Source organism: Canis aureus, chromosome 7, assembly GCF_053574225.1.
Source record: "Canis aureus isolate CA01 chromosome 7, VMU_Caureus_v.1.0, whole genome shotgun sequence".
NCBI lineage: Eukaryota > Metazoa > Chordata > Mammalia > Carnivora > Canidae > Canis > Canis aureus.
In genome coordinates, this window is record NC_135617.1 from 37,794,070 (window position 1) to 37,805,105 (window position 11,036).

Here is an 11,036-nt window from a genome sequence, read left to right on the forward strand (position 1 = left end):
GCTGCTTCATTATTGATATATATAAATACAATCAATTTCTGTACATTGATTTTGTATTCTGTGACTTTAGTGAATTCATTTATCAGTTCTAGTAGTTTTTTGGTGGAGTCTTTAAGGTGTCTTTATATATAGTATCATTTCATCTGCAAACAGTGAAAGTTTTACTGCTTCCCCGCTATTTGGATGCCTTTTATTTCTTTTTGTTGTCCAATTGCTGTGGCTAAGACTTCTAGTACTAAGTAGAATAAAATTGGTGAGAGTGGACATCCTTGTCTTTTTTGCTGTGCGTTTTTTATATATGACCTTTATTATGTTGAGGTATGTTCCCTCTAAACCTACTTTGTTGAGAGTTTCAATCATGAACGATGCTGTACTTTATCAGGTGCTATTTCTATTGAAATGATCATAAGGGTTAGTATCAAAATATATCAACAGCTTATACAATACAACACCCTGAAATCAAATAATATGATTAAAAATGAGCAGAAGACACGAACAGGCATTGTTCCAAAGAAAACATACAAATGGCCAACAGACACATGAAAAGATGCTCAACATCTCTAATGATCAAAGGAAGTATACATCATAACTATAAAGAGATATTACCTAACACCAGTCAGAATGGCTAAAATCAAAAACACATGAAACTAGCGTTGGTGAGAATGTGGAAAAAAAAGGAACCCTCTTGTACTATTGGTAGGAAAGCAAACTGGTACATCCACTGGAAAAACAATATAGAGACTCCTCAAAATGTTAAAAATATGACTACCCTATAATCCAGTAATCATATTACTGGGTATCTACCCCCAAAATACAGAAGCACTAATTCCAAAGGATACACTCACTGTATGTTTCTGGCAGCATTATTTATAATAGTCAAATTATGGAAGCAGCCCAAGTATCCAAGTTTATGTGAATGGATAAAGAAGATGTGGTATATATACACAATGGAATATTAGCCATTAAAGAGAATGAAATCACACCATTTGTAATGACATGGATAGAGCCAGGGAGTATAATGCTAAGCAAAATAAGTCAGCTAGAGAAAGAGAATTTCATTCGTGTGGAATTTAGGAAACAAAACAAATGAGCAAAGAAAAAAAAAATAAAAGAGAGAGACAAACCAAGAAACAGACTCAACTACACAGAAGAAACTGATGGTTACCAGAAGTGAGATGGGTGGGGGGATGGGTGAAATAGAGGATGGGGATTAAGGAGCACACTTGCTGTGATGAGCACTGGGTGATGTATGGAATGGTTTAATCACTATATTATATACCTAAAGCTAATATAATACCATATGTTAACTATACTGGAATTAAAATTAAAACTTAATAAAAAGTAAAACAAAAACATAGACTCAAAAACATGTATGCACCTTTATGTTCATTGCAGCATTATTTTAATATCCAAGATATGGAAGCAACCTAAATGCCCATTGAAGGGTGTGAATAGATAAAGAAGCTGTGGTATGTATATACAATGGAATTCTTTTTGGCCATAAAAAAGCAATTTTGTCATATACCACAACATGGATAAGTCTTGAGGGTATTATATTAAGTGAAATAAGTAAAAAAAAAAAAAAAAAAACCAAACCCCAAACAAATATTGTATGACAAAATGAAAAAACCCCAAATATTGTATGAATTTATTTATATGCAGAATTTGAAAACAAACAAAAATGAGCTTTAGATACAGAGAACAGACTTACCAGATTGGTGGTTGCCAGGTGGGGAGGAGGGATGAAATGTGTGGAGGGGACCAAAGTTACAAACTTCTAAAAAAGGAAAAAGAAAAAAGTTACAAACTTCTGATTATAAAAGAAGTCATAAGGATGTAGTGTTCAGTATGGTGACTATAGTTAATAATACTGCATTACATATTTGAAAGTTGCTAAGAGAGTAGATCTTAAAAGTTCTCACACCAAAAAAATTTATTAACTATGTATGGCAATGAATGTTAACTAGTTTTATATGGCAATCATTTTGCAAAATATACAAACATTAAATCATATTGTATACCAGAGACTAACAATGTTGTGCTAGTTATATTTCAATTAAAAAACCAAGGGACCAGAAATAATAACATACAGTGAAACAGTGGTTCAACCGACAACTAATCTCTTAAAAATAATGCAATCTGGAAGAAAATGAGACTTCTTTAATGTCTGGAAGAAAAACTGGTCAACATATATTTCTATATCCAGCAAAAATATCTTTTAAAAGTGAAGTAAAAATAAATATATTTTTCAGATAAAAGAGCTTTTATTAGTAGGTTTTGATATTACATTACACTTAGTCGTTATGGCTTCTTATGCTCCTATTGACTGTGACTGTTTCTCAGAATCAGAATCAGATCTGCAAACACTATTTCCAAATAAGGCCACATTCTTAGGTTCTGTATGAATATGAATTTTGGAAGGACACTCATTACCCCATCATCATTGTGAGATTTTCTTTGAGGATTTCCTAACATTCTGATATTACATGATACCTCAGGATCATGTTGTATATTCCATATTCCCCAGTCCAAGAATCATTTATTTCTCCATGGAGTCTTCTAAACTTCATTGGAGAATGTACTAGAAATCAAGATATGGATGCTAGGTGTCATTGTTGTTACTGGGGTGATGTTATTTCTAGCTGGCAGGACAAGGAAATATGTGTGGGTATATTAACCAGTGTGTGTACATCTATTAATATTTCTATACATAACAATTTACAAGTATATTAAGCTTAAAATGAATTAATACTGCTTCCAATTCTGATTCATTACCAAATGGATCATTCTAGTCTTCTTCTCTTGTTTATATGTAACATCCCGTTCTAACAGTGACTCCAACCTTCCACCATTCATTTACTTAATTATTTAATTCCAGAGTACATCTATAAAGTATCAGAATTGTTAACCCATACCCTCAAGGAAAACAACTTTAGCAACTCAAGTAAAACATCTTCCTCTCCCTCCCTTCTCTTTCCTTAAAGTTGTTTCATATATTTGTAATACAATGAGATTGTTTTGTCACTTTTGAATTCCATTTTAGGTTCTCTGGACTCAAAAATGTTTTTTTAATTTGCATAAATTTTGTATTTTGACAAATGCATAGTGTCATATATACGCTATTAGAGTTTCCTACAGAATAGTTTTGCTTCCCTAAAAAAATTGCCTGTGCTTTATCTGTTTAACCTTCCTGCCCTCCTCTGAACTCCTGGTAACCACTGATCTTCTGCCCTCATAACTTTGCCTTTTTCAGAATGTCATATAGTTAGAACCATATAGTGTAAAGCCTTTTCAGACTGGCTTCTTTTTAGCAATATGCATTCAATATTAATCCATGTCTTTTTTTGTGACTTGACTTTTTAGTAATTTAAAAAACTCTCTGAATAGTATTCCATTTTATGGATATACCAGTTTATTTATCTATTCACCTATTGAAGGACATCTTGGTTGCTTCCAGGTTTTTGGTAATTATTAATAAAGCTGTTATAGATACTTGCATCCAGGTTTTGGTTGGACATAAGTTTAAAATAGTTTGAGATGACGTATGAGATAAAGGGCTAGTTTCCAAGATCTATAAAGAACTTAAACTCAACACCAAAGAAACAAACAATCTAATCATGAAATGGGCAAAAGACATGAACAGAAATCTCACAGAGGAAGACATAGACATGGCCAACACGCACATGAGAAAATGCTCTGCATCACTTGCCATCAGGGAAATACAAATCAAAACCGCAATGAGATACCACCTCACACCAGTGAGAATGGGGAAAATTAACAAGGCAGGAAACCACAAATGTTGGGGAGGATGCGGAGAAAAGGGAACCCTCATACACTGTTGGTGGGAATGTGAACTGGTGCAGCCACTCTGGAAAACTGTGTGGAGGTTCCTCAAAGAGGTAAAAATGGACTTGCCCTACGACCCAGCAATTGCACTGTTGGGGATTTACCCCAAAGATTCAGATGCAATGAAACACCGGGACACCTGCACCCCGATGTTTATAGCAGCAATGACCACGATAGCCAAACTGTGGAAGGAGTCTCGGTGTTCATTGAAAGATGAATGGATAAACAAGATGTGGTTTATGTATACAATGGAATATTACTCAGCCATTAGAAACGACAAATACCCACCATTTGCTTCAACGTGGATGGAACTGGAGGGTATTATGCTGAGTGAAATGAGTCAATCGGAGAAGGACAAACATTATATGTTCTCATTCATTTGGGGAATATAAATAATAGTGAAAGGGAATATAAGGGAAGGGAGAAGAAATGTGTGGGAAATATCAGTAAGGGAGACAGAACATAAAGACTGCTAACTCTGGGAAACGAACTAGGGGTGGTGGAAGGGGAGGAGGGCCGGGGGTGGGGGTGACTGGGTCGCGGGCACTGAGGGGGGCACTTGACTGGATGAGCACTGGGTGTTATTCTGTATGTTGGCAAGTTGAACACCAATAAAAAATAAATTTATTATTAAAAAAATAAAATAAAATAGTTTGAGATGAATGAAAATGAAACCACAATATATCAAAACTTAAGAGATGCAGGAAAAAAAGTGTTCAGAGGTAATTTTTGGCTATAAATCCCCATATTAAAAGGAAGATAAAACTCAAATTAATAGAACTCTGTCTTCAAAGAACCTAGAAAAAGAAGAGCAAATTAAACCCAGGCAAACAGAAGAAAGGAAGTAATAAAGATAAAAGTGGATATAAATGAGACAGAGAATAAAATATATCTATGAAAATTGGTATTTTAAAAATATAGGGAGGGGATCCCTGGGTGGCGCAGTGGTTTGGCGCCTGCCTTTGGCCCAGGGCGTGATCCTGGAGACCCGGGATCGAATCCCACGTCAGGCTCCCAGTGCATGGAGCCTGCTTCTCCCTCTGCCTGTGTCTCTGCCTCTCTCTCTTTCTCTCTGTATGACTATCATAAATAAATAAATAATTAAAAAAAAATATAGGGAAAAAAATCTCTCCTTTTGTTAGGATAACAAAGAAAAAATAGAAATTAAATTACTAAAAATCAGAAATAGGGGACTTTACTACCAATCTTCCAAACATAAAAGTATGACAAGGGAATATTTTTCTATGAAAAGCCCTATGCCAGAAAATTAGATATCTTAGATGAAATGGACAAATCCCTAGGAAGACACAAACTATCACTGACTGAAAAAAAATAGAAAAACTGAATAAATCTATAAAAAGTAAAGAGATTGAATTAATTATCAAAAAACTTCCCACAAAGAAAACTCCAAGCCCAGCTGATTGCATTAGCAGACCTCCAGTCTTGCATGATTTTTGGCTCTTGTTAGATTACACTTCCTCCCATGCCTACTTTAAATACCACCATACTATCTCAGATCTTCATGCTCATCTGCATTGCCAGTGTCTGGAAGCCAGCATTCCCCACTCCACAGCCTTCTGCCTCTCTGAAGTGCCTTTCCAGCTGTCAAAGTTGTATCTGAAAGTATCAATTAATGTTTCTCTCAGGGTTATGATACATTGTGCTATGATACATAAGTTTTAACAGTCCTAATTCTGTTTTTCCAATAAACTCTGTGAGTTTTAGTATGTAATTTTGGAAAGTATGAGTTTCGTTGGTTTCTCTAGGACTATATGAATGCCTATGTCTATTTCCTAGTATTTTTGTGAAAGTTAAGTAAATTGATAAATGTTCAGTGCCTAGAATACCCCTGCACATAATAAGCTTTATTTAAGTACTTACTTGCTATTAAGGATGACTTTATTTCTAATGTGATTGTTTGGAGTTTCCTACATTCCACAATTGAGTATGTGTTCCCCAAAATTACAGAAACATGCCATTTTAGAAGCAATTGCCTTCATGAAACTGATGAGTGTTCAAAATTTTAAGTTTAATTTAATCACAAATAAGCTATACATAAGCCAAGATAGAGATTAGAGACTAATTAATAAAAGAGACCTATATGAAAATAGTAGGTTGCAAAATGTGAAGTGATCATTATCCTAAACCCAACTCTGACATCTAGGCCTGAAATTGGCAAGTTGGGGACAGCATAAATTTTAGACACCATCACAAAAAAAGAAGATTTTTTTCATCATAAGAGAAGGTAGTTTTAAAAATATAAAAATCAGCAAAACAATTGATGTCCTGTTAACAAACATGTCAGGCCTAATCTGGTGGTTATGAAGAAACTTTCCATAACCTTTGGAAAACTTAATAAAATTTTCAGGAGTAAAGAGAATGTGATTTCTAGGTATCTTCATAGACTTTTATTTGACATTAGAAATTATAAAGAGATATCAAAGGATTTAAAATCTGCCACACTGAAGAGCAAAGCAAGCCTAGTTACAGTTATTGAAGTTCAAATGTATTGGTCTCAAAGGAAAGATTTTCAACTCCAAAGTGTTCTGTGATCATCAAAAATTCTTGAAGCAAACATTTACAAGTCTTTTATGTTAAGCTCTTGAAACACATGTACACGTGCACATTCAGAGCATACAATCAAAGGTACAGAAAATTGTGCCACTTTCAAATTCAAGTTAGGGCAAGATAGGGAGAAAGATCAGATTTTGCCCTAGTCTACACTTTTACCAAAAATCCAGGCAGTGAAAATCGAATGCTGGATTTAGATTATCCACAAATAGCTTACATAATCATGTTGAAAACTATGCTAAGAAAGTTTATCTAGCCACAGTGAGAGAAATGTAATGGTTACTAAAGAAATTATGCAACTCATACTTTCAAAGATAAAGGAACTGTGATGGGTTCCAATAGTTCTTAATTCAAGGACCTAGAGCCAAAAAATTCAAGATCTTTCTTGTTTACAATCCCAGGTGTAAGATGGAGAACTATTAGCCATACTTCATTTATTAGCATAATCCACTTGGTTACACTAGTCTTCTGAGTAATTTTGCTTGTGCCTCTCTCTCACCATCTTTTCCCATTCTGCATTACCTAACTTTGAAGAAACTGGTTGTCTTGTTAGGAGAAAAATTCTGAAACCAGTCTTGCTTTTTCAGTCTACCTGCAAAAGGAAGGTTTGGCTTCATCCATTTAGTTCAATTTCTGAGAAATTATCTGAAGATGACCAACTAGCATTTTGAAATCATGTGATAAAAAGCAAAGATAACAAGGAGAAGAAGACAGAACCAGAGAAATAAGAAATAGAGTTATAAAGATCAAGGAGTAGACCAGGGCTGTGAAAAGAGAGGTACAGGAAAGGGATTTGGGTGAATTGGAAGAAATACTAGAGCAGTGCAACAAGGTATTAGGGAAGAGGGCAGGAGACATGGGATTTTAGAAAATGCTACTTTGACTCTATCTAGATCTTCATGTTTTAGAAAAAGGTGAGTAAAGATTAAGTAAACGTCAATTAAAGAAATTTTTGCTAGCTGTTCTTGATCTTTCTTTGATTTAAACATTGCTCTGAGATTTAACCACATGGATCTCCAGCTTCTTAAGCCGGTTATGAAGACAGATAACAAAGACCTGAATGTTAGCATCGTGAAAGCAATTTAGGCCCATATCCAGATGTCTCTTCAATGTCTCTCCATTTCCATAGCCTCAGTCTTCATTTACATCTTGCTTCACTTCAAACATGGCAAAATCCTCCTTTATTCTATATTCTTATCAATCCATCCTCTTTCTTTTTCCATAATATAATCTTACCAGAGACTGCAGTGAAATGTCCAGCTTTTTTTTACTTAGCATCTCAACAGACCTAAAGATTTACTTAGCATCTCAACAAACCTAAAGATCTAACAACACTCTTTCCAGCAGGTCTCCTGAGCTATCTTTGTGTCTTCCTTAATATCTCTATTGGGAGAAACTGTGGACTATAATTTGGCTGAGTAGCAGGCAGCAGGGTTTGTAAGCATTCAGGCATGGGACTACCAGTCTTTTCCCAAAGATGCCCTTTAAGTTCAAAGGGATATCTGGAATTCTGACCAAATAGGCAAAATAAAAAGTTGATAGCGTATTAGAAAGGAAATCTGTTAGAGTTAACCTACTTGTTAGAGTTAACAACAAACAAACAAACAAAACAAACCTATTCCTATTGAAACTTTGCTTTGAGAACTTCATTAAGGAATACAAAGTTGCTTCTACCAGAACATATATTGGGAAGGACTACTCAGAGTAAGGGAGACATCCTATTCAGGTTTCGTACTGGAGAAAAGCTTTCTGAGGGATGGTGAAGGCTGTCATTGAAGAGGTTTCTTTGTTCTATATCTCTCTTGACAGAACCTTATATCTCACAGATTGAAGCTGGGAAGTTACCCCTGAGATACAACCCCAATAGTCTGGGAAATACAAATTCAATTCGTCTGCTCAAGGCAGTTCTCTTTCCTGTTCCCTCTTCTCTCGCCACATAAAAACAGATATGCTCAACTTCATTTCTCACTGTTTTAGAGATGATATAAAGAATTTCAAACTACTAGAAAGTAGATATTTTTCCTAGAATATTTTTGTTTGAATGTGATTTTTTTAAAGATTTTATTTATTTATTCATGATAAAGAGAGAGAGAGAGAGAGAGAAAGAGAGGCAGAGACACAGGCAGAGGGAGAAGCAGGCTCCATGCCTGGAGCCCGACACCGGACTCAATCCTGGGACTCCAGGATCATGCCCTGAACCAAAGGCAGGCGCTAAACTGCTGAGCCACCCAGGGATCCCCGCTAAGCCACCCAGGGATCCCCTGAATGTGATTTTGGCTGATCTCTTTCAGTTTAAAGTAAAAAGGTCAAGAAAATAAAATGGGGGCTAAAACCCTGAAAGACTATCAGTTAATCAAGCACTCATTTGGTCATTCAACAAGTATTAATTGAGAACCTACTAGATGTTAGGCCATTAGGCATTTGTTGGGTGCTACAGATAGAGCTACAAGAGGATATCCTGCACTCAAATAGGATACATACTAGTTAAGGATTCACAGTAAACAAATAGGTGAATATCATATGTACCATTTACTAAAAGCCTTAAGAACAGGCTGAATGAGCATAAGGGTGTCTAACTGAGCCATGATAGGGGAACACAATGGTGTTCAGGGATGGACTAACTTTCAAGAGCAAAATACGACTCAGGAATGTATCAGCGTTGGGGAAGCATGAAAATTTATCTGTTGTTACTGCATAGTTGGATCTTAGCATAGTTTATTATTGAAGTATGTTTTATATATTTTTGTATTTATTATATTTTATATTATTTTTCCATCCCTTTCTTTATCTGCACACACATTTTTTCATATAAAAGATTTAATTCAATCATTTATCATTCCTTACTTACTGAGTACTTCTTATGTGCTAGGCATTATCCTAACATTCTAGTGATTCTGTAGTAAAAAAGACCATTGAGATTTTCATGGGGCATAGTCTATAGGGGCTCAAAACTCAGATTATGCAAATAAGCGAAGCCAGCAAAATATACTGTAATAGAAAATGGCAAAGACTTATTAAACCTGACAAAAACTTCTCTGTCTATTGGAATTAAAATTCAGATTATGAAGCAACACTGAGTTACTCACAGGATGCCAATTAGAGACTTCTGCTAGATCAAGAGAAGTAGTTGCTTCATACTAAAATACAAAGGGGAATGATCTGACCCCCTAACCCTCCTACCTGACTCTCTGGTGGCCAACAGGTTGGCTCCCTATGTATCCTGCCGCGCTGCACTTTCCTACCTCTTTCTCGAATGTAGGGTTAGCCTTTCCCTGAAACAAGGCACAAAGCGCCTGGAAAGCTGCAGCAGCTGAGTTGTAGACAGGTACTGGATCCCAGATATTAAGGCTAAAGCACTCCACAGGTGTAACACCAAAGAAAAATGTTGCAGCCTTAAGACGTGAAACTGGATTTTATTAAAAAGCAGATGGAAGAGTTCAACATAGGAAAGAGACATTTAGCCAACATGATGGGAAAAGATCCAGAAACTTTTATGCAAGAGGATATTGACAAAGCTATTGCTTGCCTTTTTCCAAGTGGTTTGTTTGAGAAGCAAGCCAGGCCAATAATGAAGCATCCTGAACAGATTTATCCAAAATAAAGAGCGATCCAGTGGGGAGAAGATGGCCATCCATTTCATTTTCTTTTATACTGGCAAACAGGCGTATTATTATTTATTAATGCATGAAGCATATGGAAAGCTACTAGAAGTAGAAAAACGTCAGAATCAGTTGCAAGCCAAAGGTCTATTTTCAGAAAAAAACTAAAACCAAAGACCTGATTGGCAGCAGATGGCTGATTTAGGAAGAGCTAGAAGAAATGTTAGTGGAAAAACTGTCAGATCAAGATTATGCACAGTTCATTCGGCTGCTAGAAGGGTTATTGACACTGCACTGTGGTTCCGAAGAAGAATTTGTGCAGAGATTTCGTAGGAGTGTAACTATCAATCAAAAAAACAACTGATCGAACCTGTGCAATATGATGAGTAAGGAATGGCCTTCAGCACCAGCGAAGGTAAAAGAAAGAGTGTAAAAACAGAAGCAATCATTTATGGGCATGGAAGTGGAAGAATAAAAGTAAATGGAATTGACTATTTTCTTTACTTCCCAGTGACACAAGACAAAGAACAGTTGATATTCCCCTTCCACTTCCTCGACCGGCTTGGAAAACATGACACAACCTGTACTGTCTCCGGGGCGAGCAGTCATTGCAGGCTGGAGCCATACACTTGGCAGTGGTGAGAGCCTTGTGCAATTTCGTCACAGAGGAAGAGGTCAAGTGGATGAGAGTAGCTGGACTGCTGACTGCTGATCCACACATCAAAGAATGGAAGAAGCCAGGTCAAGAGGGAGCCTGAAGAAAGTTTACTTGGAAGAAGCGCTGAGTGTTCTTTCATAGGCAAGGAAAGGAAAAGCAGTGTATATGTGCCTGGCATGCAGAAGGTATACAATAAATATTTGCTGGCCAGTGTGACGGCAGCACCATCAGGCAAAACAAAAACAAAGATGAAACAAAAACAAAAACAAAAAACAAAGGGGGATAATCTGTAATACAGTTTCTGGAGGACACCTGAGTCATACAGCAAATCACTGGAGTAGAGGGAAGAAAGATAGATTTTG

General features: G+C 36.2%; 1 pseudogene; it reads left to right on the plus strand.

The window, feature by feature from the left end:
- The first annotated feature begins 2,303 nt into the window (after window positions 1-2,303).
- On the plus strand, window positions 2,304-10,801 carry LOC144316704 (small ribosomal subunit protein uS9m pseudogene; annotated as a pseudogene).
- Window positions 10,802-11,036: the final 235 nt, after the last annotated feature.